Consider the following 27,826-nt stretch of genomic DNA (forward strand, 5'->3'; position numbering starts at 1 on the left):
CTCTTTCTACATTGGCCTGCAGAGCTAAAGCACGTACGGTCCATAAAAACAAACACTCGCACAGGCACACACATTCACACATATCCTTCAAATCTTCAGAAGGAAAGGCTCGCAGTGAAACAGTGTCGACATAATCAGAATGGAAAGCCAGGTTGAGAGCCCTCTATCCAACTGTCTGGTGGAAATGATAATAACACAACAGTATTTGGGTCATGAGGAAGACTCAGACAGACTCGGGGTGAAGAGGGCACGACTGCTTTATGAAGACTATTCTTCAAAGTTTGACAGCTGCAGCCAACTTCAGATGAGGAATACATATGAGTTTAAATGTCTCCTTATTTTCCAAAGTCATTCAATCCAAACATCAGTCACGCTTAAACTACAGGCTTCCCAGTAGTCTGCAGTGTCTGCACTGTGTGTCTGTCCGCTCGTATGACTGACTGTGTATAGACCTGTGTATTCATATTCTAAGCAGGCATGTGTGCACAGGTGATACAAGATGTGTGAGGCGAGATTTGTGAGCATGTTCGAGAACATCCCCCCATAAGTCGCGCATAAGTCGTGGACGTGAACACACATGAGTGTATGCGAGTGTGTGTCTTTGTACCGCCCTCCACCCGCAGGCTTACAGTCAATCCCACTTTGGCAGAGTAATGGCCCAGGTCTCGATTGAAGTTACCCTTCATTAGTAGGAGAACAACGTTAAAGCAAGGATAGTTTGGATGAAAGTATCACGCTGTAACTCAGAAGGGCTGAGTTCTTTATTGAGTCCTATATGAGAGGGAAAGGGCCTAATGGTTTGAATTGCTGAAAAATTACAGCTGCGATTCACACTTCAAAAGACTCCGATTCTCCCCTGGCCTTTCTGCTTAGATGTGCTGAACTCTCTTTAGATCGAGGCTGTACTTCCCAGATACACTTTCCAACCCTAATTTCAGTCGAGCTCAGATCCCCCTGCCATCTTGACCTCTGTGCTCTTGGGATAATCTAAACACACTGACAAAATTTTCTCGACGCACTGGATGTAGAAGTTACCTTAACATCCTGTAAAGGGCACCAAAGGTCTGTAAGGTTTTATGAATTTATTCGTGCCATCTTTTATCCAGTAATGCTCTTTGGAACTCTTTTGAAGGGAGCGTCACAATGTGCAAGTGAAGTGATTTGTGGAAGCAAGGTGACACATTAATAAGAGATATTTTCAACAGAAACACTCTGCTGAGATGACTATGTGCTCAGGCCTGCTTGTAGAAGTTGCCAAAGAAAAGACAAGAGTAGCAATAAAGTTTCAGAAAATATCCCATTACTGCAGGATGTTCTACTTGGTAAGCAGAGCAACAGTGTGAAGTAGTGAAGTATTGAAGAAACCCTGAAAAGTGTTCCATCCGCTGTGTTTCCTGATATTTTTTTTTTACTTATTTGGGGAAGAGCTGTAAGCAACATTGGAGTTTATGAAAGGACGTTCACACAGTGCAGAGCAATTAGCACCAAGATGATTATTTCCTTTTGATGGACAGGAAACAGAAGAATCTGACCCTGTGACCTACTGCTTTAGATTCAACTCCCGCTGAGCACGTATAACCTCCGTACAACCACACAAAACAGAGGATGAAGACGGTATAGCTAAGTAAATGCTATTTTCAGACTAATCTACCAACAAGGTTTAGAAGTCTTAACTCTGCCAATTAGACACGGTCTTCTTTCCCATGCTGAAGCTCCTTTAAGGCCAGCGGGTGCTCATCAAGGCTTCCCCCTGCTGTGAATGCGGCGCTGCAAAGACCTTGGGTTACAGGAAGCAAGGCATGACGCAAGCCCCCTGTAAATGGATACTAAGAATCCCAAGTGGCCTCTGGTGAAGAAAGGGCAGTGCTGTTAGGAACACTGAGTGTGTGTGTGTGAGAGAGAGAGAGAGAGAGTATGTATGCACTTGTAAGTGTGTGTGTGGGTAGGCCGGTAGGTGTGTTGTAAGGTGCAGAGGGGATCAGTGGGGAAGGGAGTACAGAGCACTGTGGAAGATTGGGGAAAGCATGTGTGGGAAAATCACAAGGCAAGACAAAGAAAGAGTCAGAAACGAACGGAGAGAAACAAGTGCAGACAGTCGAGAGGCTGGAGGGGTGCAATCGGAGGCAGAGCCAGGTAGACAGTTCTGCTCTCAACGCGATGGCCTAAAACAGCCTGTCTGGGTTTACCCTCAAAGGACTTTCCTCTAAACTCATAACCCTCCTTCCACCTTTATCTCCGTCATCTCTCAGTCTCGAAGCCTTTCTCCCTGTCTCTTATTCAATCTCTCCATCTGTCCATCTCTATCTCTTTATCTCTCTCTACGACTACATCTTAATGTCTCTCCCTTTCATCTTTCGGTGTGTCTTTCTCCATCTCTGTGTTTCAATCTTCACATCTGTTCCCTTCTTTAAACCAATTAAATGCTGTCTGCAATTACCCCCTCCACTTTGCATCTTGTGGGCCCAAAGAGCTTTGTGTGTGTGTGTGTGTGTGTGTGTGTGTGTGTGTGTGTGTGTGTGTGTGTGTGTGTGTGTACACCACTTGGAATAATAGCTTGTCTTCAGAATTTATATGTTTTCTTTTGCACTCCAAAAACTTAAAACTGCACAGAGGTACACACACACACACACACACACACATACACACATGCTGAGGTGCAAGCACATAGTATGCTACAAGTCTCTACACATTCAGTGAAAGGGACAGTTTGTGGAGCAGCCAGAGGAACACCTCTATCAATTTTCAGGCCCTTTTTCCTCCCAGAACATTTTATTGTTCTTGAATGCAAGCGGCAGCCTTCACAGTGGATATAAATAATGAACAGGGTTCCTGCTGTAACAATGCTCCGAATACCCTCTTCCTCAGTGGTCTTACAGTGAGAGAGGTTTGGGTAGGGTATATTAACCTTCTGTATGGTGCGTTGCGAGTGTTTAAATCATTTAAATCACTCCCGCTATTTTGGGATTTTACTGCATCACACACCTCAGCCTGTTTCAAGAAACTTCACTGCACAAACCAGCATAGCAAAAATTGTCTACGATGTTGATCGTTGCCACATATCCAGGCTGCTGCGCTGTGCATTTTAATTGGACACCACTGTAACTACTTCTGTGCCGACGCGGCACTGCTTTCGAATGCTGCACAACCACTCACAGCCCCTTTGGGAAGAATGGAGAAATGTGGAAAATGGAGGAGAGAGGGAGAAAAAAAATGAATGAAGATGGAGAGGAGGTGTGAGAATGTAATTATGAGAGAAAAGTGTGACAGAGGCGGAATAAGAGAGAGGCTGAATGAGCCTTTAGTGAACAACCAAGGTGCTCTCCATGGTGCTGAACTCACAAATGACTCATGCAGCAGGGACCGGAACTGTCCGTGGTCCAGCTTCTTCTCAGTGGTAAAAGTTGCAGCTGCTCACATAACAAAGATGCAATACTGGAAGTAGCAGCTTTGGTAGATGTAGAAACTGCAGCAGCAACATAATTGTAACAAAGCAGTGTTACAAGTACAGTCAGTAGCAACAAAACTGAAAGTAGACACTGTTGCAGCCCTGTAGTAGCAATTGGAATACGGACAGCATTGCTGGCTAGGATTGAGTGATCTTTCTATCATGTCCAATAGAATACTGAATATTTTCTGGTCTTATCAGGAAAAAAAAAGGAAATTGGAGCTGTCACTCTGGGCTAAAAATGATGTGTTTTTCTTTGTTTTGTATTTTCCTGACAGTTAATGGACAAAATGATTGACTCATTCATTGAGAGAATTCATTAAACAATAATGAAAATTATCATTAGTTGCAGCCCTAAAGCTATGTGCAGTGAGTGATAGTCACTGTCGAGTAGTCGCTCTTTGTTGTGCTTGAGAACTCTAATTCATATCCTGTATTTTTCCCTTGCTTATATTGGGTGACTGGACTCATCACCGTTACCTTTGCTTAACATGTTTGAAGGGTCTCAACAATCCACAAGGGTTTAGTTTTCAACTCAACAGCAGCAGCGACCATAAAACTTCTACTTCTACTATCATCTTTTCCATCTGCACTGACACCTTGACTGGCCAAAATTGTGACAATACTATTTACAGTACAGTACTTTTACTGCGTCCACATCCACCACAGTGCCTCCTCTTCCCTGTGGCTGTCATTAATTCTCATCCCATCCACTCTCAGTCCTGACCTCTGTCTTCTCCCTCGTTTCCTAAAGCCCTCCCCTTACCTTCTACCCTGTTTATGTCTCCCTGTCTGTGTTGTCACTTTCTAATTTTTTATGTTCCTTCTCGCTCTCAAGCAACGCATACCCACTAAAAAGTTATAAACAGTCTAGACAGTAGTGAGATCTCTGTGACTCATTTCATCTAAATAGGGCACCTCCTGAGATCCCTCGGCAACTGTGTACAAACACACATCTTAATGCTGGTGTGTGTTTATCTGCATAAATGTGTGCATGCATCTGTATATCAGTGGGAAGCTGACGCGCATACTGTATATTTGAACAGGTTTCTGTGTGTGTGTGTGTGTGTGTGTGGGCTGCTGAGTGTCTGTTGGTTTAACAGGAGAGGTGGTAAGCAGAGAGTCCCTGGGAGAGCCGAGGAGGGTATCCATGCAGCAAATTAAAGCTGGGCTTTTTCACTTACAACTGTCCATCATGAAGGATGGATTTAGAAAACCTCACCCGTTTAAAGAACACAAGGGGAAAAAGACACACCCACATGCATGACGTCACAGAAAAACCCACCCCCCCCACCTCTCAAACACATAAACGCACACACAAAAAGCATGTGCACACACCGCACACAAACACACAGACAATTACAATTTCTCCCGCATCATTAGGCACAAAGCATTATCAATACCCAATCTCAGCCCCATGTAATTAGTCCCTATAGATCTTTTATTGAACACAATCAGGCAGCAATAACTCAAAAACTGACATCAGCAATACAGTCATTTCTGCTGATCAAAGGTCTGCTGATGTGAACCACTGTAGACACTGTAATGGGTAAGCACTATACAGCTTCTGGCAGGTCTCCTAAACAAATTCAATGTAACATTGCATTCGTAAGGGGAAATCTGCAAGGGTAAGTTTCTGGAAATGCTTCTGTTGATGTCTTTAGAGACAATTTTTTCCATCCGTGCATGTCTGCCACAACGTGTTTCAACAAAACAATAGGTTTGGATTTTCACTCCATCCGTGCTGATTGGGTTCATTGCAGATACATTTTTGCAGAAACAACAGCGATCAGCTACTTGATTCATATAAGACACTTGCTTATAGGGGGTGTTTCTGGATGTTTTATAAGCTGTTACGAAGCTAAATAAGCTTTTACTTTACCCAACAGCACACTGAGTCTGCAGGACAGTTAGCAGACAAAACAGAGTGAAATCTAACCTGACCTCCTCTTTACTCCCAAACTTCATGATCTTGATGGGATGGGCTGCATTAGAATGACCTCATTCAGCCACTTAACCCAAATACTCATCCATGAAAACTCAATATAGCAAAAATCTTTTAGCATTAAAACATTAAGCCACGTGAGATCAACATTTACTGTGTGCGCTAAATGATGTTTTAAACAGGACTGTCCCTTTAAGTGATGACTTGCAGTTTGGTTTCTTTGCCATTAAGTTTTTCATTACAGTGCCTCTGTGCAGCTCAATAAAGCTGTGCTGTAGTTCCCATCTGTATTCAGCAGATGTATTTCAGTAGCAGAAAGCATATTAGGTATTTCTTCTTTACAAGTTGAAGGGTCTTGTATGCATCATCCTTCTGTGTCAATAAAGTTTGCCGTAGATATGAGAAGATGACAGCACAATCTCTGCTGTGAATACTGAGTCCTCTCCACCAATCATCATGCCTTCGCTTCAGGCGGTACAAATTAATCTTTCAGTGCTCATCATAATAATAGCGAAAATAAATAACCCTTCTACCAAAAAATAAATAGGACCTAAATATTGGAAAGATCACCATTTTGCAACACTACTGTGTGATACAACTGAGACAGAATGGTCCATTTCAGTATCAGTGAGCAATAACACAATCTTAACTAATAGGACAATGTTAATTAATGCATATGCTAGAGTCTAGTTTAAGGAAATGCTGTTTATGAAGAAATATTAGAAATATTTGATATTTCATAGCTACAGTACATGAAATGTCCATAGAAATGTGAAATAGAATTTCAAGTATAAAATACACTTCTTCTGTTCTGCTGCGTTTTTGTCTTGGTTCCCAGCATTTATCCAGTGTTAAAGGGTTGTTGCTAAGGTGGAAGTTTCCACCCGACGTGTGCTTGCTTTTCATTCAGTGTGTTACCTCTTTTATAATGAGGCACGCAGCTGGAAGAGATGGCTTGACGGAGGGGGGTAAGTGCTGCCATCCATGAGCGTTATGCTTCACTCCTAAGTTTACCGGTGCTCGGAAACAAAAATCCATGGCTTTTCCCTCTTGCACATCTCCAAACCTTTTAGAATTAATGATCATCTTATTAATGGCCACTGTTCTGCTAGACACTCTAGCATAAAATATTTTGATTACACAAAATGATGTCTCCAAGATCAAATTTGCACTTTCAGCAACAGTACGCCATTAAATAGCAGCCCTCCTTTGTTGCACTTTAGCGCAATGATAGGCTAGCACTCTTCCCCTTCTCACATTCTCCCTCTTTCCTCCTCTCTCATCATTCAGTATCACCGGCAGCGGCTCAATTATGTAGTGACCACAATAGACCATGAATACCAATTTGAGGGAAGATAGGGGATGAAGGTGTGTGTGTGTGTGTGTGTGTGTGTGTGTGGGGTCCTGCTAGCCAGCAAAATCGAGAGCGACAGAAGCTTGGCCTGGTTTCCCCTCTCCGGTGCCACTGTAATTCACCTTGCGTCACCTCTATCTCATCCTACACTACGCTGCACTTCAATCTGCCACTATGCCTCACACTGATCTTCCACTCCTCTCTTTCTCTCTACATCTTTGTCACCCTCCTCTCCTCCCCTTCGGCCTTCCACCCCTCACCAACTCTCTTATTAGGGATTCATATGTAAATGATGCTTAAAATAATTATCTGACCTGGTGCCATCAGGTGGGATGAGGATACAATCTGTGCAGGCAGATTCTGGAATGCCTCTTTGCGTGCCCAGTGTGAGTGTGTGTGTGTGTGTGTGTGTGTGTGTGTGTGTGTTCCCTGCAAGGCTATGGGTTTTTTTTTGTGTGTTTTCTGTGTTTATGTACATGGCCTCTCAAGACACCAGCTTTTCTCTCTCCCCATCTCTCTCTCTCTCTCTCTCTCTCTCTCTCTCTCTCTCAGACAGACACACATTCACTTTGTTGCTCTACTTTCTGTCCTCCCTCCCCCATCAGCCTTCTCTCTATCTCTCTATCCTTCTATCTGTGGGAGGGATGAGGTGACCATCTGTTGTTCAGCGAGAGCTTGAAAGGGATTGAGGGGGAGAGAGGCAGTCAGACAGAGTGGTGGAGAGCGAGCAGTTGCTGTGATATTGTAATTGCAGTCAAAGTAGAATTGAACTGAGGGGACAAGAGGAGATGTGTGCACTGATAGTGTCACTGCAGTCGAAAGGTAGAGAGGGATTAACGGGGATTGAAAGAAAGACCGGGAAAGAAAAACAGAGGGAGGGAGAGGTGGTATGATATTGTCATTGCAGTAAGGCAGGCGGTGGCAGGCCCTTAGTCTTTGATTTATGTCTCCTTCGCAGTGTGTTTGTGTGAATGTGTGTGTGAGTGTATGTGTGATTTATCGTTCGTTAACGCTGAGGAATTAAACCTTGTATCCCACTGAGGTGCGCACATCAATTACCAAGCCAACAAACGGCCAGGCCTCGCCTCAGTTCACCTTTAATGAGGAGAGGTGGCAACTGACACATCCACACACACGGATTCAGACTCATGCACACACACACAAACACTGAAGCCCCCATGCACAAACACTAATTCAAACACATATATATACAGTATGTGCAAATTTATACAGGTGTAAGCTCAGCTATTTTAGCTACAGTATAGTATAAGGTGAGACTACAGAACTTTAATTGAACTTTACCCCAGGCTATGCATCTTGGCTGGGTTTGTATGTTTTAACATGAGGAGAGAGGCGCGTGTGCTTCTTGATTTCCCACTCTAAATAAACAAGATTGAATTAACCAATATCGAATATCATCCAATAAGACTCTGATTTCAAATACGGCAGGTTAAGGGTTTATCTGAGAGCCAATTAAACAACAAGGTAATATAATGAACTGTCGCTGGCATAATGCTGTTAACTCATTTGCATCAATAATAGCGCGACAGTTTCCTGACCACAAATCATCATAGATATAATTTCTACTTTGAATCCCTTTCAATTAGATTTGACTTCAGGGGCTATTTGTTTGGGAATAAACAGCAGAATAGAGTGAAAAGAGAGGTATTGCAGGTGGCTCTGAAAGAAAGCAGAAAACGACAACGTCAATGAGAATAAAAGAGGAGATGCAGGTTCGGTCTGTGAAAGACTTCACATTGAAGGCTGTTCTCCAATGTGGGAGATCTGCCCTTCAAGCAAAAGAAAAAATTTCGAGCCAAGCCAGATGTGTCTGCCATGCACCTTGGTAAAGTGGCTGACACTGTGACAGAAAGTCATATTTACTCTGGATCCAGGCAACATAAGTATTAGTCTGTGGGGGGTACTCTGAAAGTGCTCATTAGAGAGGACGAGGATAAAAAAAAAAACATAAAAGCGTACTCTTCCTTTAATTTCCTTTCAAAATGCAACAACAGTTGAAAACACACTTGTGTTGACATTCTTGTTAGAGATGTATGCAAAGCAGTTTTTTTTTTTTTTTTTTTTTTTTGAATGAGTACTTATTCATTTTTGGGAGGAAGAAGGATTTTCTACTCTAATTTGCCAGGAGAACGAGTGCTTTGCATAAATTTCAGACTGAAAACCTCTAATGTTGTCCATTATTATCATTGCTTTCTTTATTTTTCAATTCCTTTCGTCACGGCTTGTGTTAGGGCAGCTTTCTGCATCCTCCTTTTAGAGTGGAATGACCACAGATGGCTGCATGAAACACCAGGACATGATGTGACATATCATTAAAAGGTGTTACTATACGGCTTGCTACAGAAATGATGCAACAATCCCTTCTTCATCTGCTTAAACTGTTTCCAGCCGTACTCTCAGCATTTATTTGTCCTTATGTGTGCATTTGCCTGTTTTAGGCCAGATGTATCCTTGAAAACAAAGGCAGGGCATTGGGACAGTAGGGATATAGGTCACTAAGCCTGGAAAACATTACTTAACACACACGAGTGGGACAGGAAAGAGAGGGAATGTGTGTGAAGTGGGAAAATGCAGAAAGCGAAATAGAGATATGTGATAAAGACAGAGGTCAGGGAAAGATCGATGTAAGGGAGGTGAAGTGGAGTGAGTGATAGGAGGTTGAAGTTGGGGAAGATTTCTTTTGAAATTACATGAATGGTGTAAGATCGTGCTGGAAAAACTACGTCTTCTACATCTCCCTCCTTGTCACGCTCATGATCAGTTGCTCTCCCCCTTTTCTATCCCTCATCCGTCTCCCTCAGTGTCTCAGCACTCTCCATTACAGCTAATTACATGTCACTTTTGAGACTAAGTTGTTGAAAAGCAGCATTTGTGAAAGTGTGAGCTCACTGGCACTTTTGGTCATTTCTGTTCTCTGCTAAGATGCACAGCAGATACACACATACACATTCACACCTTACACGCTGAACGACTGAAACAAACCACACTCTCGCGCTGTTGATCAGACAGAAAGAGAGAGTGCATAACACAAAAAAGAAGAGCGAGGGGAGGAATAAACAAAAAAGTCTGTAGAGACAGCACTGTCGAGAAAAACAGAAGAACTTGAGGACTGAATTTATGGCCAAATGAGTCACACTCACGACAGCCCATAAAATTTGAATGAAATGCTGTAAAAGTGGGATTTATAATGATACGATCAGGAGAAATAGTAAATCAGAATTTTTGCCTGTTCAATTGTGGTGGGAATGAAGTCTGAAATTGCCAGAGCTGGGATGAAACACAAGGGTATAATAATTCAATATATGAATCCATTGTATTTGTGTATTATGGTCGTGGTTGTGCTAGTTCTGCTCTGTGTTTATTTGTGTGTGTGTGCGCTCTTGTACTTCTATCTTTGCGAGGACCATGTTGAGTTTTAGATGTGATCACCTTTTGGTTGGTCCCTTTCAAAAGGTTGTTTGAGGACTGAGACTTGATTAGAGTCCAGTAGCATTGAATAAAGCATTTAATTGTGCAGCTCACTTTGACCTTGGACATCCTGTTTTTGCCTTTTCCAAGCCTGTTTTTCCACTGTAATCTAAATATTGGTGCGTAAACTCTTCTCCTTTTACTTTGTCCCCCGTGATTGTGCGCACTGTACCTGCTGTGAAACACCCCACCCTCCACCATTACATCCACTGCCCACTCCTAACAACAGCTTTGACCAAGCTTTTCCCCGGTACGGGCAAAGCACAGATAGGTGAAACGAAGCGTACAGTGCAGTCCAGTTATGTGAGACAAAGTTAAGTTGAGCCTCATGAGACTGACCACAGTCTACAAAGGGGCGAAGCAAGGTTAAAGTAAAGTTACGCATGGTGTAGTTTACATAAACTGTTCATTGCACATAAATTACATCACCCCATTAGAATACTTGGATGTCGTTATCCTCTGCATGTATTCCAAAGCATAAGTGGGCTGTAGATTTGATAAATACGGCCATCACCATGTGAGTTATTTTCTACAACTAGATCATGTCAGGTGCACATTCTCCTTAATGTAACTGAGCTCTGGAAGCATTAAGATGAACGCATCTCAATCTTGTTCCATGACTTATCTCACCTTCAGACAAAGAACCAGCAGTGTCAGGAGTTAAGTACGCTGACTATTTGCTGCTTCAACTGCAAACTACTTGCTTGTGTGCATTTTCATAATTATTTTCTACTTTGTGCTAGCAAACACCATGATGCAACTCACACCGCAGCCTTTAAACTTTTTCATCATTATTAGTAATGCTAATGAAACATGATCTACAGAGATCCCCTTCCTTTCTCTTGTCTCTGTACTGTATCTTACATAATAAAGTATGAACCACAAAAAAAAAACAAAAAAAACATTCTTGCCATTAATCATGAGCTGGTCCTGTGGGGGGGAGAAGTGGTTTGTGTTCTTGGCATGACATGGTGCCAGGGTGAAGCTGGGCAAACTAATGGAGTAGGCAGAACAAACCCTCTGGGTAACACTGTCATATGGCACTCTGGAGTATTGCTGACAGCTTCTGAGCACATGCATGCATGCACCCGCACACACACACGCACACACACAAACACAATAGAACAGAGCCAGATAATGCATTACCCTCATAAACATTTCAGACGGCCAACTTTGGTGTGTCTTCCGGTAATCAAGAATCTACACCATGCTCACCTTACAGTACTGTACTAGATCATCACAACAGATGGAAACAATTTGCAGCCACTCTCATACTTCACACTTACTGTCTCGATCCCCACACAAAACAAAAATGCACATTTAAACAACATGTTTGTGTGAACATACAGTACATGGACACACAGACACAAGCTCTAATTCTTGCTTTCCCCAGGCTACTTCCAGTGTGCTAGTGTGAGGAAATTCAAACAGAGTGCCATGCCAAAGGCTGTCATGTCAAATTCTATTGAAATTCCAGACACAGGTTGGAGTTTGACAACCAACACTATGCACACAAAAATCTTCCATGAGGCAGATGGGGAAGAATACACAGAAACTTGGCAAAGATACCTATACAAAGCACAGACTGCACAGCTGTATGCATTGACAGGTATCTACACACAAAGACACACACACCAACTGAAACCCTATCATATTTTATGGGCTTTCCACTTAAACCACTCAATTTACACATGGTCATTTAAAGATTTGAGGAAAGAATAAGATACTTAACTTTGATAAGTTTATGGAGCTAATGCATGTTTAATGACCTGACTACACTTTACAAGTGTTTGTCTTTACATGCAGTTTTGCCTATATGTAACTTTGAAAAGGCTGATGCAGTGTGCTTTGCCCAAGGCAGCATGGGTGAAGTGGTGTATATATATATACATATATATGCTTATTCTGAATAAATAAAAAGTAAAGCACCATGGTCTACAGTGTCAAACTTCTTTAAGCAGGGGTCAAGGTACATTCATAAAGAGCAGATCACCATAATGCAATAAGGGTAAAAAAAAAACTTGCCAAAATCAAGCGTTTCATTGCCTGGAGGGAGAAACAGGATTTAATCCTCTAAGAGAGAATTAATTGGAGTTTCAGCTTGAAAACAGTGTTTTCAATGTGTGATCTGAATGACAGGTTCTGATCAATAATACCACCTAAATACTAATATGATGTGAGCATTTCAATATCAACCCCTTGAGCAGTTGTGATAGTAGCTGTTAACTCTTTGCCAAATAGCATGAATATGGATTTGCCTTCATCAGCAAAGGCAGACTGCAGGGATTCAAGGATTTGTACTCCTGCAGGGGATGAGCAATAGATAACTGTATCATCTGCATAAAAATGGAACTCAGCATTTGATAAATTCTAACAAAGATTAGTGACATATATAGAGAACAGCAGTGGTCCTGGAATGGAACCCTGGGGCATGTCGTTTGATGCAGGGAGGAAGGAAGAGGAAGACAGCAAACTAGACACAGTGTGTTCTAGATGACAAGAAATTTATAAACCAACTCACAGCATGCCCAGATATGCCAGCATTGCAATAAAAGAGCTGCAGCTGAATAGTGCCTCAATAATGTAATTCACCACTTAATAGCAACACAATAGCATGTCACAATGTGACAGAATACAATACCTAAAAATGTTTTAAGTTGTTCACTAACAAACTTCTTAAGAGCTTCACCTCAAACACCGTAATTTAGAGATCAGCCTGTAGTTATTAACAACTGAGGGACCCCATGCTTTCAGCAAAGGGAGATGGTCAAGATTGCCATACGTTAGGAATCTCATTGTTGGAAAGAGTAGGATTGAAAAAATGAGTTGGAGGTTCTGCTATAAAGTCCACAGCTGGCTTGACAAAGTGAGGATCAAGCTTACAGGATCTGTATATTTGTAAAATCTGGTTGTTTTAAAGGTCCAGCGTGTGGGATTTAATGGCATCTAGCAGTGATGTTCCAGAACATCCCCTTGCTTCACCCTCCATTATGATGGCCGCTAAAAATAAAAATATTACACTCCATTTCTGTTAATTTATCCCATGAATCCTAAACAATGGATCTTTAAGGCTTTATGGACCTTTATTTATGGATATTCTGGATTTACACTAGATCAAATTTAGAAAGTAGACTTTTAACATTTAGGTAAATTATACCAAGCCCAAATAAAAGATGAAGCACATTTTGGTTGCCACGCTTTTCATGCCCCTCATGTGGATTCAGTACAGTCAATAAAATCCAAAGAAGTGCTGAGGGAAACATGCTGATTGGCATGTGGGAGGGAGCAAGAATATTGACAAAATGCAAGTCAGTACAGTAATAATTCTATCCAAGCCTTTTTCCTCCCGAGTGAGATGATGATGTTGCGTGACGTCTCTCGTCAACAGGAAATCAAGCCCAGTGAAGCAATGCTGTGGATAATTACAATCGGGACCAGCCAGGGTCTAAAACAATAGAAATACAATTTCAAGCACCAGTATCGAAGGCAAGGCCGAAGCAATTTCCTTTATCGTGACAAATTTGGGCTCATCAAAATCACAATTGTGCAAACATTCCAGTTCCGAGAGGTGAACAGGTGATCCAGGTCCTCCAGAATCAGTGAGAATGTAAGACACACTTCACAGATAATCCAAGTACACAGCATGATGGATGGGTTCCTTTATTTAAACTGGGATTTTGTGATAAAGAGTGATTTCAGGACACAAATCAGGCCCTGCAAATTATCCAGAACTCTCCAGATTCAACCAGTGTTAAGTGGTGGTATTATATGAAAAAGCTTGCAAAATTTATTGGTATTTTCCAGAAACAACAGAAATCCCTCAGGCATTAACACTGTTGTTCCCTGTTTTGGTTTTTACTATTTATAAACTATTTGAATTAGTAGCTTGGCTGTACAGAGAACATAAAGATGTTTTTCAAAAGGTATGTCAATAAGGGGATAGTATACCACTATGCCATGGAAACAGTCTACAGTATAGTGATAAATTGAAGGAAAAACTCCTCTTTTCATTCTTATCAAACCTGCTCTTGAAGCTGAATGCATTCACCTCTTCGCCTCTTCACAATTTAGATGTCAATATTGGAAATAGCTTGGTGCTCAAAGGCCATTTCAAATCCATTTAAAGTGTTGACTAAAATTTTTAACTTCAATATTCGTCCCATCTTCATGTCGAAACTGAATCTAATTTGTGACATTTAAGAAAAGGTCTTTCATTATTACCCTTTGATCACAATCATATTTTGTATGATAGTGGCTCTGTTTGTGCGTATGTATGCTGTATGGAAGTGAACTCATGAGTGAGTGAAAGCAAGGGTGCATGTACATGCTAATGTTGATGAGACACTATCAGAAAGCCATCCATCCATCCATCCATCCATCCATCCCTCCATCCCTCCATCCCTCCATCCCTCTGACCATTTTCATACCTGCCCATCTTGTTCTCGGCTGCTGTAGGCATCTATTTTTTTATGTAGAACTAGATGGAATCAAGCCCACAACCACAGCAGCATACAGCTTAAATGAGCTCCATATGGACATATATGTAAATGCTGATTACTTGAAATCTGAAACCCCTAGGACATGTTTTTCCAATACATGAAAACCATCTTTAGATTCTGGAAGGTGAGAGCGTTAGGGGAAAAGAGCACAGCATACTAATATGAACAACATCAGAGTGTTGCTGTTATTCGATTGACATTAGAGATTTTACAGAGCTACTAGAGTATCTTGTTGATATCCACAAACAAAAACACTTAAATTGAAGTTAGCACTGTGTTCACGCAGTACTCTGACCGTGGCATAGACAGACACACAAGCACAGCGCACACACTCTCCCTCACCTTGAAAATAAGTGATTGTTTGAGAGCTTGCCATGCCAGAAGCAACACATTGGACACATTGCTCGACATCATTACCTTTCACAGATCACAAGATAAGGCCCACCTTGTAAAAGTCCCATAACTATGAATCAATCTAGGCAAGATGGGAACTGTATTGATTGGTGTTGCCTGCCTGTCAGATGGTTGGAGATAGGGGCCATGTGAGGGAGTGCATGTCAAAATCTGAAAGAGGAAGTAGAAGAGGTACAGCCACAGAGAGCTCAATGAGAAGAGGCTTTGCTACCAGTTAATAGGATGGAAAATTATTATTGAGTGAAGTTTGGGTGCATATTCCAAGGCTGGAGCACATCCTGACACAGCGCTCTGTAGGAGGGCGTCTGAGTGTGCCACAGTGGGGAGTTATGAGTCATCAAGGCTGCTCACTGGGGCAGGTGGAGCTGAGGTGCTGGCATCCCGGATGAGCAACACAGAGAATGAGGAAAAGGGCATGTTTGTGACTGGGAAGAGTCATAACAGTGAAACTCAGGCAGTGATTCGATGGATGAAATGGAGTAGGAGGTAGGGAGCCAGAGGAAAGCCTAGACTCGAGTGAACAGCATGAATGTGGACTTGGCTCAGTCTCATCTTTGAAGTTCAGGACTTAAAAAAAAAAAAGAACGAGCGGAGAACTGAAAAATGTGTTTGCATACAGGTAAAGCATCTTTTAACTGAGCAGAGGAAGGTGAATGGGAAGAGAGAGTGGATGTGAAAAGGTTAAACAGGAAGAACAAAATAAAATGCATTGGGAAAACAGCAAAGGGTCCTGGGGTTTAACATACACATATCTACTGTATCTAAACTAAACAACACACACAGGAACAGACAAACGCGCCACAATCACAGAATCCCAGAGATATGCTTTAAATTCGCTGTAGCCAGTGGCACAAAGGAAAGGTGCTGCACACAGCCAAACCAGCTTTCGGCTTTATTGCAAATTGCTTAACTTTTACTTTACATTTTATTATTCTTAAGAAGAAATCATCCATGTCTTGCTCATGCATCTTTGGCTTCAGTTTACAAGATGTTGTACAGTATGGAAAATGTGTTTTGGTTGTACGATGAATATGCTCTGAGGTATGCAATCCTGTAAATTGTCTTGTATGATCAGCATGTGAACAGCAGACTATCCAAATGTAATGTTTTTCAATTTGCAAAAATTTCAAGACATTAAAATTTAATTGGGATCCGTCTGTAATTCACTGTGGTATTATGCCTGAACATTGCCGAACTCCCACTGCCCCAAACTCAATCAGGATTCATTGTATTCAGTAAAAAGAGGGCATGCTACCGCAGCTGTGCATTTTAGACATACAGCACTGTAGGCTGTTAGTGAAATCTTCACACTGAGATATTGTGACTGTGATATCTGCATGCAGACTTACAATTCACAGAAAGCTCAAGTTAAGTACAAGAACAGCAAATAAATAAGGCAGCCAACCAAAGCAACAAAGCCACGACTGAAATGTAATAAAATGAGCACAGTGTCTATAGCTCAATTTAACAAAAACATCAGGTATAATTATTTGTCAGCTGACTCAGAGCTTCTTTAGTTTTGCTTGGAAAAAAAAAAAATCTCCTCACAGTCATTCATACAAAACAGTAGGCAGATATCCAGAGTAATAAAAATTAGCTTTCTGGGCTTTGTTCTTCGTGGCATCTGATCAAATGAAAGGTCACAATCATGCCCTCTTAACAATGGAAGGCTCTTGGAAAGCAGAGATACAAGAATAGCATTAGATGAAATATATTACAATTAATAATGAAATCAAAAGGTGCAAAATGCTGCATTTCTCTGTACTTCTAGGACTACTGGGACAGCAGCCAAGACCTCTTTGACCTGTGGTGATTCAACAGGGGATTCTGACTATAATGAGGAAATTTTCTCTCTTGCAACTTTAATTTATTCCAATTTGAAAAGAAGGGAAAAGTGTTAAAGTTAAAAGGGTTTATACATCAGAGCCACATTAGCAAAACCACAAACAGCTAATAGTCTTTGGCCAAGTGATAAAAGCTGCCAATCACCTTTGGCCTGCCTGATAAAAGCTGCTAATCCCAGGAGGTCCATGGTGTGAGTGAAGTTAAATCAAGAGAATGGGAAAGGGAATCGGAGCTAGAGGAAGAAAAATGAAGAAATCACAAGGCTGTGAGACCTTACTTATGAGAAAATAAGCTACCATTCAGAAAGATGCAAGACTTGTCTTAATTTACAGTATGCTGCTGTTCAAAAAGACAAAATAGGGCTATTGTAGCCTCAGTAATTGCCTCAGTGGAGCATTGTTAATTACTGCTTCTCCAGCACGACCACTCTAATTACTGTCCAACTGATAAGAAATTTATAACCCGTAAATGGAACTTGTGTTTTCATCTTGTTTTAAACCCGGGATGACCCGTGTGAACCCAACGGGCTTCATCATCCAAGCCACCCTGAATTCTCACAAGATGACAGTGAATGTTTGTCATTTTATTTTGATAACTTGATGGTCTGCCTCTGAAGAATGTGTAAGAGGCACTCTTCAGCGAAAGAGTTTATTCTTTATATTACAGACTGTTTATTATACTCAGAAATAAACGTAGTGAACTTGCTCATTGTGCACATTTAGCAGCTGAAACCTGCACAAATACATTGGCAACCGCCTGTTAATGGGCTGACTGTGGCTGGATGTAAAATTTTAACTCATTAACCAACCCTACAGCTTGTTATGGAAAAGCCACTCCATACCATACTCCACCCACAGCTACACTGATTATAGTGCAAATATTGTTCCTAGAGACAGGCCAGGTATCACCCAACAAGCCAAACACAGGTTAGGGTGAAGGGCTAGGGAATGCATTCTGTCTACTGGTGTCCTCACAGAGGTAGAAGAATCAGTCTGCGCGTGTGTGTGTGTGCAGTCTTGCTTTTGCCAAAGTCAGTGTTTTGCCAAAAATTCAATTAAGTCTGGAATTAATGAACATTTGGAAGTAGGGTAAGGGAGAAGTGTAACAGTGTGTGTCAGCTCCTATCAGCCAAATCAAAGCCAAAGTAACATTAGTGTCTCTAATGGGTGTTCTCTTCTTTATGAACAAAGGCAGCTTTTAGAAGTTTGATTTTTGATCATTCCTGCATATTAATTATTAACTAGTACAAATTAATAATCCGTACGCTTGAATTTGCTTCCATCAATTTAACTTTTATTTGTTTCTTGTGTTTTTGGGCCAAGAAATTTTTGTCCATCGCATTACTTTCCTCATTATAACCATGACTCATTTTTTGGCATTAAACGTGCATTGTAATTTCCGTTTGCTATCTTGGTGAATCAACAGCATTTCATGTGTATTTTTAGTTTTTTTTTTAAAAAATACACAGAGTTGTCTGTGTATCACAGACGTAAAAAATAACTTTGGACTTCCAACATTGTTTACATTGCCTTGACTTTCAGCAAAGTATGAGCAGACAAAGAAAGAGTGTATATATGGCAGCAAAGAAAAGACTTGCTCTAAGAGTAAACCCCCCACCACCAAAACACAGATGTACACACGTAAACACAGACTGCAGAGAACCACGAAAGACCAAAGGAAAAAGCACTCTCTGGGTTCAAAGAGCAGACTTCAATGGCCCCTCTGCTCCGAGCATCTTTACCTCTCTCTGTCTTTTTAAAGTAGCTCTCCATTGTCCTCTCATAAGTACAGGTCTCACCTGCGTCTCACTCTGTCTACCATCCAACACTTACTCCACTTCTGCATGGCCTTTCATCACAGCCCTCCACACCCCCTTCAAACCTGCTTCTCTCTTTCCTTCTCTGTTGTTCCTCACCTTTCCCATTCCCTAACTTTAAACTGAACTTGTACCCTCTTAACAAAGCTTCCCCCCCTCTCTGGTGTATTCCTCACCCCCTCTCTCCCAGATGGCTCACGCTGTGGCGATCCTTCCCCGCTGACTTCACAGTCACATCTTAAATTGGACTGCTGATGATAGCGATTCACTAAATTTCGCTGCACTTCTCAGCGTACATGCTGAGACACATACAACTCAATGCAGCTTCTTCAGCTTGTTCTCTTATTCTTAATCACTACCATTTCATTTCATTATATACCACTAGTACTATTACTTCAATACTACTACAAGCGGTGGTTTAAAAAAATTGACAAGCAATATCATGACACAAATGAAAGTGTAGATATATTGCTTAGACATGACTCAAGTGAAAGTCTCTCAATAATAATGACTTAAAGTCGGATGTTGGAGTGAGGAAGGAAGTCAGTGAATCACATTAAATGTAACACAAATAAAACTTCAATATATTACCTAATCCGTGAATATTTCTGCTAAAGAACTACAATGGTGGTTGTTTGACAGTGAAAACAGTGTGATCCCACACTACTTCACAACGTCACCCCTATTTGCAGAAATTACATACTACATAATGTTTCAATTCAGAATAAAGCGAAGTCTGAAAGCAATCAAAGTTGAAACACTTGAGAAAAGTTCTATAAAGTACTGAAGCAAATTGTTTACGCAATGCAGTTACTTGTACAGAACAAGTTCGTACTGGTACTACTCTGGAGCACAAAATGAGCTTAATGTGTTTTCAGCTGACATTTCAGTTCAACGCCTCGGCAGGTGCTGAGATTTCTATTTAAAAAAAATCCATCCTCTAATCTCTCTCTCTCACACACACACACACACACACACACACACACTGAAGAACATTTTTATGTGCTCAACACAACAGGACAGTGATATACAAGAAAGCAGCTGACACTACAACCGATCTTGCTGTCAATTCAATAAAGCAAATGAGGCTGTAAAATTGTATTGTTTCTTATTTTCCCAGTTATTTTCTGTTAGATGTTCCATCTCTTTAATGCTTAAAATATTTATTGTGTAAATGTAACAGTACTGTCAATGCGTTCTCAAAGTTTCTCTGTCAATGCAAAGACTGATGCTAAAACGAAATGCCTGTACTACTACTACTACTACTACTACTACTACTACTACTACTGCTGCACTAAATTCTTCTGGGCTATGAATTTAACATAACGGTAGCCTGGGATGTCTTAGGTTGTGTCTTTCATTGTTCTGGCTGTATCTAGCAGCACAGGACTGACAGCAGCATCCCAACAGCAAGGCATTCTCTGTAACTTCAGCGGCGTGTTACCTCCCAAAGGCTTCTCATCAGTCTTCATTGCACTGCAAAGGAAACCTGAGGCGTTCGAGCACGCAGGCACCAGATCAGTGTCGGAGTCGAAAGGAGCGTAGTGTTTGGTGCTACTAGAGGGAAAAATCATGATTATCCAATGAAAGTAATGTGACAAGTTGTTACAGCCTTTACTATGAGAAACACAGAGTGGAAAAAGAGAAACTTCTGATTGTCGTGAACAGCTGGTGATTCCTTTATATTTAAGGCCCAAGTGTGTTCATTCATCTCTATTTCCTTTGCTCTCCTGTTTCTTCTCCTCTCTCTTCTGCTTTCTCATCTCCAGCCCTCAGGCCTCAGGGCTTAGCAAAGCTGGCAAAACTCATTCAGTCCCAAATAAAAATGAGTGAAAGCAACTAGAGCTAATAAATGCTAAGATCTATCTATCTATCTATCTATCTATCTGTCTTACAGTGCACGTGTGGATGTATAGCACACACCTGAACATACAGTACATATGTGCTGTCATGAAGCCAATGTCAAACATTTGTTCAAATTAGCATTTAACTCAGCAGCTGCTCTTTCAGAGGCTGACATTTGGCACAGACTGAATGAACACACACACAAACACAAGCGCACATGCATAGACGTATACAGCGAACGCACACCCGCTCACACAAGCACGCACGCGGCCAAAAAAGTATGTGTGCATGTGCGTCCTGAGCACATGGCGTTTAGCACATGGCTACTAAACGCTGAAAACAAAAGAAAGCTCAACAAAAGCTGGTGGGAAGATGGAGAGGAGGAGGTGAGGAAATGGGTTCGCCCTGGGGAATATGAGACTAAAACTGTAGCCAACAAAGACAAACATGTTGAAATATCACCAAAGAAAGACTTGTAAAGGATTGAGAAGGACAGTACAACAAAGAGGCAATCTGTCTGGAAAAAGCAGATTATTTCTGGACATGTTGATGCATCAGTGTTTTGGTTGCCATACCAAGAAGTCAAGTGCAACAGGAATATACGTATATATCGCTCTGACTGACAATACAAGACTCTTGAAGTGACAGTCGCATTGTGCTTCAGTCTAGGAAAAAAGAAAAATGTCTCTGCATCTCCATCCAGCTTTACAACATCCTTCCATCTTTCTGAACTTTCTGCCTCTCTGTTTTTATGTCTTGTGCTTCTCTCACTTGTTTCTCTTCACTTCCTCTTGTCTTCAACACACACATACACACACACACACACACACACACACAGAGAGAGACACGCACACACACACTGAATGCATTATCTGCCAATTTCCCAAAGCACGGTGCGCTACGTACAAGCTGAGTCAGCAGGGCCCTCCATTTGAATGGCTTTCTGATTTCTGCTACAGTGACAATCACTCCCTGAGAATCCAGTGTGAAGGTGTGTGTGTGTGTGTATGTGTGTGTGTGCATGCTCACTCCGGGCGTGTGTGTGTAAGTGGTTGTAGATAAAGCTATGAGTCATACTAAATAAGACCCTCAAAAATCACTGTCCTTTCTTTTCCTTGTCGCAGAGTTTGGAAGCACAAAAGAACCCTGCGCACGAGCAACCCAGAGGGGAAGAGAAGAAGAAGAAATAACACAATTTCTTCAGAGTTCTTTGAATAGGGGACCATCGTGAGCTAAATAGCTGTGGCCCCATACATGCAGCTGTAAAGGAGGAGATTTTCAGCCCGGTACTTGAAGGAAAGACAGACTGAAGGAAACAGCATCACTGTGATAAAACTTCAGACAGCTTTTCAGCAATTGCAGGTTTCATCTTGGCTGTGGATACTAGAAATCTGTGGATTTATAAGGAGTTTTCACTTGAAACGTGCTGGATCTTGAATTAAACCATTTCGTGTACTTGCACGGGGATGAAAAATGGGTGCTGCAGGAAGACAGAATGTAGAAATGGTGACATAAACTGTAAAATGAAGGAAAGCACCTTTTTTTTCTTGCACAGGTCTTTCTTGAAAAGTGTAAGAAAACAGTTCTTTCAGTTGATTTCAAACTAGCAATTAAAAAGAACAAAGCAAAACAATCACAAGGTGACACCCCATGAATTCTAGCCAAAGTTGTTTAGACAAAGAGTCATTTCTGATTGTGTGAAAGATCCATGCAAACCTATATATAGCCTTTTTTGGGGGGCTCCTGGGGACTTTTTCCCATGCAAACATGCATACACATACACACATGTGCACTGTAAACGGAGCTCATGCCTTATTTCTTTTTCATATCATTTAAGAGATGTTATGTATATCCACAAAGACATCCCAACCAAAACATTAAACAAAGCTACATAATGCAGTTAGCAATGCAAATCTGAGCTTGTTTGCAGAGTCTCTGGAGAAGGACCATTTGAAAATCAAACATTTGCGCAAAGTTTAATCGGCTCCATTTAATTCAGAAAACTGTCGTGCAAATCTGCTCCAAGAAGAGAGGAGAGAGATGCAGAGAAAAAGAGTGAGGCAAAGACAAACACTTGAGGAGTGCATGCAAACATACTGCGTGAAGACACATTTTCAGTATACATATATAAAGACTCTACCATTCGGGTACAAGCACGGCAGCGTAGGGAGACTGGAAAAGGCAGGGAGCGCATATGAATGGAAGAGCTGGAAAGAGGAATAAACACAGAGAAGAAGAAATACAGAATGGAGAGCAAAAGGAGATATGAGGTGACTGTACTAGCTCTTGTTGACAAAGCTCACTTCTCCGAAGCCAAGATCTAAATCATCCCCACATAAACACCTCCAGGTTAGGGGGATTTATTTCTTTCATGTATATTTTTCCTCCTCAATCCTTTGCTTTGTTATCTTTCTGCTGCCGTTTTTCTCTCACTTTCTGTCTGTTGTCTCTCTCTTAACACCCACACACTTTCTCTCTACTTTTTCTCTATTTCTATGTATCCCTGTCATTCTTTCTGTGGCAGTGTCATTGCACAGTGCAATCAAATGAGATGATCCGCTTGGCGTTGATGCAGTTCAGCTCTCTGTAAGCCTGACTCCAAACAGAGCAGAGGCAGAGAGTCAACAACTTCAGATTTACTGTAAGCTATATGCACACAGGCCTCCTTCAAAAGGTATGTCCCTGGTTCACATCTGAACCATTAGGTCAAAGGAAAGTCATAGTTCATTTTCTGGTCCTGATCAATTCCTCACATTCTCTATCTGTCTCTCACCTTTTCCCTACATGAGGATGACTTGATACTTAACTAGAAAATGCTCTCAGTCCTCCACCAGAGAGGAAGTCCGTGCTCAATACAAACCCCACAGTTCAACTGCTAATGAATGAGTCCTTATTGCAACAAAAGATTCTCTTCAGGATCCCAGAAAGCTAACAAAAACACTCAGTTTGAGACTCAATGCAACAGCTGGCCAGTGAAGGTAAACCTAAGTGACGCCTTGTGCATCTAATAGACAAGCTAAGTAATTCTGCAACAACTCCAGAGTTACTTCCCGTAGTCCGGCCAGCACGCTGCTGCTGGCTCCAGGGAATGGTCAGCCTGGCAGCTGGGCTGTTTGATGGTGGGTCCACGGAGTAAAGATGATTTCTGATAATCTGATAATAATCTGATTTTGTAGAATGGGTGAACTATGAATTATGGACTTTTTGGCTTGCTGCCAGGAGTTGGCAAACTACTCGTTGATCACTCTCAGCATGCAGTTTTCTGATTCATCAATATTCTGCGGGCGGATGGGAAGCTTCTATGGGCTGGATGTGGCCTGCGGGCCACCAGTAGATGATCAAGGTCTTAAGGAATAATCAGCAGGAAATTTTATTTCCGGCAATTATCACCTGAAGTATGTTTCCATCGTGCTCATGCTCTTGCTTCTTACAGACGTTCTGCTGTCCACATTGATTTTCTTTTCTGTAAATCCGGATTTCTGCTGAAGTCATTTTGGCTCAAGTAAATGCCCTTTAAAATATTGCCTGCCTTTAGATGGCCTCCAGGCTTTTCCCAGTGTGCCTCCTCTTTCCCCTTTTCTCCTTTTTCCTTATCCTTACCTTCCTTCCTTTCCACCTTTTCTGTGTATTCTTCGATGATAAGCCCACTAATAACACTGCCCACTTATGGTCCAAAGAGAACGTTAAGGTTAAGACAACAAGCCAATAATGGGTGTGATTTAATAAACGAAGGAAGAAATGTGTAGCTACTGGCATTTACATTTTCAAAAAACTCTGCTAACAGCAGCGTGCCAAGCGAACATGGTCAACCTTTAATAATGACTACAACACTGTATTTGTGTGCGTGTGCGCGTATACAAAATATAAAATATTATAATTCAACAAACTCGCACACACACGCGTAAATCCAAACATGTCCACAACATGGTCAGCGACAGCAACAAAGTACCTCCGGTGCCGTGGGACCACCGCACTTCAAGGCGAATCTCAATGCTGAAGTGTTTACACATCAAGATCAGAGTTACTGTCTAATCTGGCTCCAAGGCACCACTGCTAATATTTTACATATTGACATGATTCCACAAACATCCCGCCCGCCCCATCCCTCTCTCATGCTGTCCATCCCTTGCCCTCCCTGTCTGTTTCCATATCCCCATATTATATCAAAAGTGGCTCACAAGCTTGACTCACAGCAGCAGAATCAGCTCCATCTGACAGACTAAAAAAGGTGGGCCTAAAAATAATGATGCGCGTGGGTTGTTTCTGTCACTGCTATAGGCTATAACCTATAGTATATAATACAATGAGCAAATCTAGCCTTGTGCTGCTGTAATTGCCTGCTATTCATGATAGGAGTTGTGTAAGCCATTCCGTATTATCCACAGAGGCAGTGAGTGTGCTAACGGGAAAAGTCATTAATGCGTTCTGAAAGATAAATAATATTTTTATGCAGTAAGAAGTAAGATAAAGACTGATAACTCAAACTATTTGCCTTAGTAGTTTCAACTGGCGCTTGTCTATTAAACTACAATCTGCAGATTTAATGCACACAAAGAAAATTTTACATGTCAAACGTGATTTAGAAAAGCTGATCTGTAATGCATCACAAGCTCTTAGGTATCAAACCGCCAGCTAATGAGCTGACAGTGCTATTTTTGAATGGCTGTTGAAAGAAAAAAAAAAAAAAAACATGTCAGAACTGCTCCTGGTTTAAAGTTGCTTGTGTGTTTGCAGGTGTGCAAAGTACAGAGGACGTTCTCATTTTGAATTTTAAGCGACTATTGTTAATGCCAGGTGTTTTTTCAGCTGCCCACAGGAGACACTTCGCACTCCACTTCAAACTGAACTTTCCGATCTGTATTATGAAAGCTCTCCCATGATGTGACTGCCAGTCATCACAGATGTGTCCAAAACATCCAATATGGAGGATGAACAATTGACTCCCCTCATTTTCTGTGTTTCTGTGTGTATTCCTCTCCTCTCACTCTCATGTCCATTCACCCTCTTCTTTTTACTCTCTATTAACTGCCCTCTCTGCCTCCCTCAAATGTTTCCTTCCAAATGTGACTCCTCTTTACATTCAGCCCATTTGCCTTTCTGAGGTGAAAACCTTTTGGCCTTCTGCACACTAGCCTCTAAGGTTCAAAGCTGCTAGTCCAGACAGTTGAACTCTGAACTGTGACACTGTGCAGCGTGGCCGGACTTGGGTCAAATGGGTCATTTCCATACTCACCTTAACCAATTAAACATTCTGTTGGTGGGTAGATAATAGGGCTTTTGTGCGCACGCACACACACACACACACACACACACACACACACAAAATTTGCAGACTCGTGTTGAAAATTCAGAGCAGATGCACACATGCACATTAATGGCCGAGCACAAATGGGGATATATGCTCCAGTTTTCATTATAATTGTGATTAATTTTTAACCACACAGCTTTAGGTCTTCACTTTCATGCAGGTTTTGCTCAGTTGTGGAACATGTATGCACACGTGTGAATGTGCACTGTGTGTGTGTGCATGTATGTGAAAGGGAGACACCAGATCATACATTATCCTGGCTGTTAAAGCATGGAGTCAGGCCCTAAAGGTATAGTACAGGCTGTTCTATTGATCTTCATTCACAACTTCCTGGCTGTCTGGTTTACCTGTACAGGTGGCCTTCTGCCTTCCTTTGACGCAACTGAACATAGGGCCCTGTACTAAACATAACATCCACATAACAGTGTAATTGCAGTCCTTGAATTCCCTGCAGTAAAGTTAAACTATGCAGAATAAACACATCACTCATAATTCAAAGAAATCCTCTTGATATGACTGGGTAGCAACAGTAAAGCAGGCACGCTTAGACATGAGACTACATGTTGATGTGGTTCTTGTTAATAATGCCTGACAGTTCCCTATTTTAAAACGTACCCAGGGATCCAACAATTCATTTTATATGTGAAATTATGTTCAAGGCACCAAAAGCAATACTTTAGAATAAATCTGCTGTAAATCACTGTCGCTGTTAATATTATGTGTTTCACTTTCTAAAATGACTTGATCAGGATTCTGGCAAGTGAAGTGGAACAGTAGACTATTACAACACACAGTTGGACAGCAACTGTGGCACCTGTGTTCTCAACAGGGTGTGTGTGTGTGTGTGTGTATGTGTGTGTGTGTGTGTTTGAATTTGTCCTTACAAAAAGTGAACTTTTGTTTCCATGACATCTACTTTTGTAACTACCAGTAGGTCAGTGAGATAAAAAAAAAAGACCTTCAAGCACAGAGACAAACACTGTACTGATAACTATGAAAAAAATCAGCAGGGCTAGTCTGTAAAACATGATAATGATAACTCTGCTTATTGACTAGCATGATTCACTTCCTGTAAGATCCAACAGCATGTGGTATATGACCATGAGAGGAAGAGAGTTCCACTCAGGGGGAGCGAATACTGCTGACTCAGGTCATGTGGCTTCACATACTGTGGGACAGAGAGATAGAGACAGACAGTGGGAAGAAGAGAAACACAGAGAGCGGTGCAGTAATACGTGAGGTAAAAGGATGGAGTGCGAGGGCAGAGAAAGAGAGGACCTAATGGAGACAGAGGGAGGCAAAAGGATAATGAGAGCAAGGGAGAATCTGTGCATGCACATACATACCTACACGTGCCCTGAGAACAAACAGTGTTATGCATTTGATAATCTGATGCCTGGAGCACAAGTATGCAATCTGCCCTCCACGGTCTGTCATGTTTAAACATCTTTCCCCTCAGCAATTCTTGACAAGCACACGTTAATGTTCACCAACATGGAAACATACGTACACATACACCCAGTCAGACATGAGCTGCAGCCACGCTTTCTCAAAGCCTCCAAGTCCTTGATATACATCGACACGTGTATGCAAATGTACACACACACACACACACACACACACACACACACACACACACACAAAGGCAGATTCCTCTGTGTGACTGCTTGTTTGTGCTCCTCTTTGCCCAACTTGAACTGTTGGATTTTATGGTCATTTTTGTTCTTTTGATAAATCTTTGCTCACTTGAGATCAAATGGAAACAGTGAGGCTGTACTTCACAAAAAGTCCCAGTATCTCCATGATGATGTGATCTTGTGCCAAGTTCCTGTATATTTACAACACAACAGACCGCTGGGGAACTAC

At 41.6% G+C, this 27,826-nt stretch overlaps 1 protein-coding gene across 1 annotated transcript in view; it reads right to left on the bottom strand.

The window, feature by feature from the left end:
* Nucleotides 1–27,826, bottom strand: part of cntnap2a (contactin associated protein 2a) — a 296,814-nt gene that overhangs the window by 238,143 nt on the left and 30,845 nt on the right. The window lies entirely within an intron of this gene.

This window comes from Chaetodon auriga, chromosome 21 (assembly GCF_051107435.1).
Source record: "Chaetodon auriga isolate fChaAug3 chromosome 21, fChaAug3.hap1, whole genome shotgun sequence".
NCBI lineage: Eukaryota > Metazoa > Chordata > Actinopteri > Chaetodontiformes > Chaetodontidae > Chaetodon > Chaetodon auriga.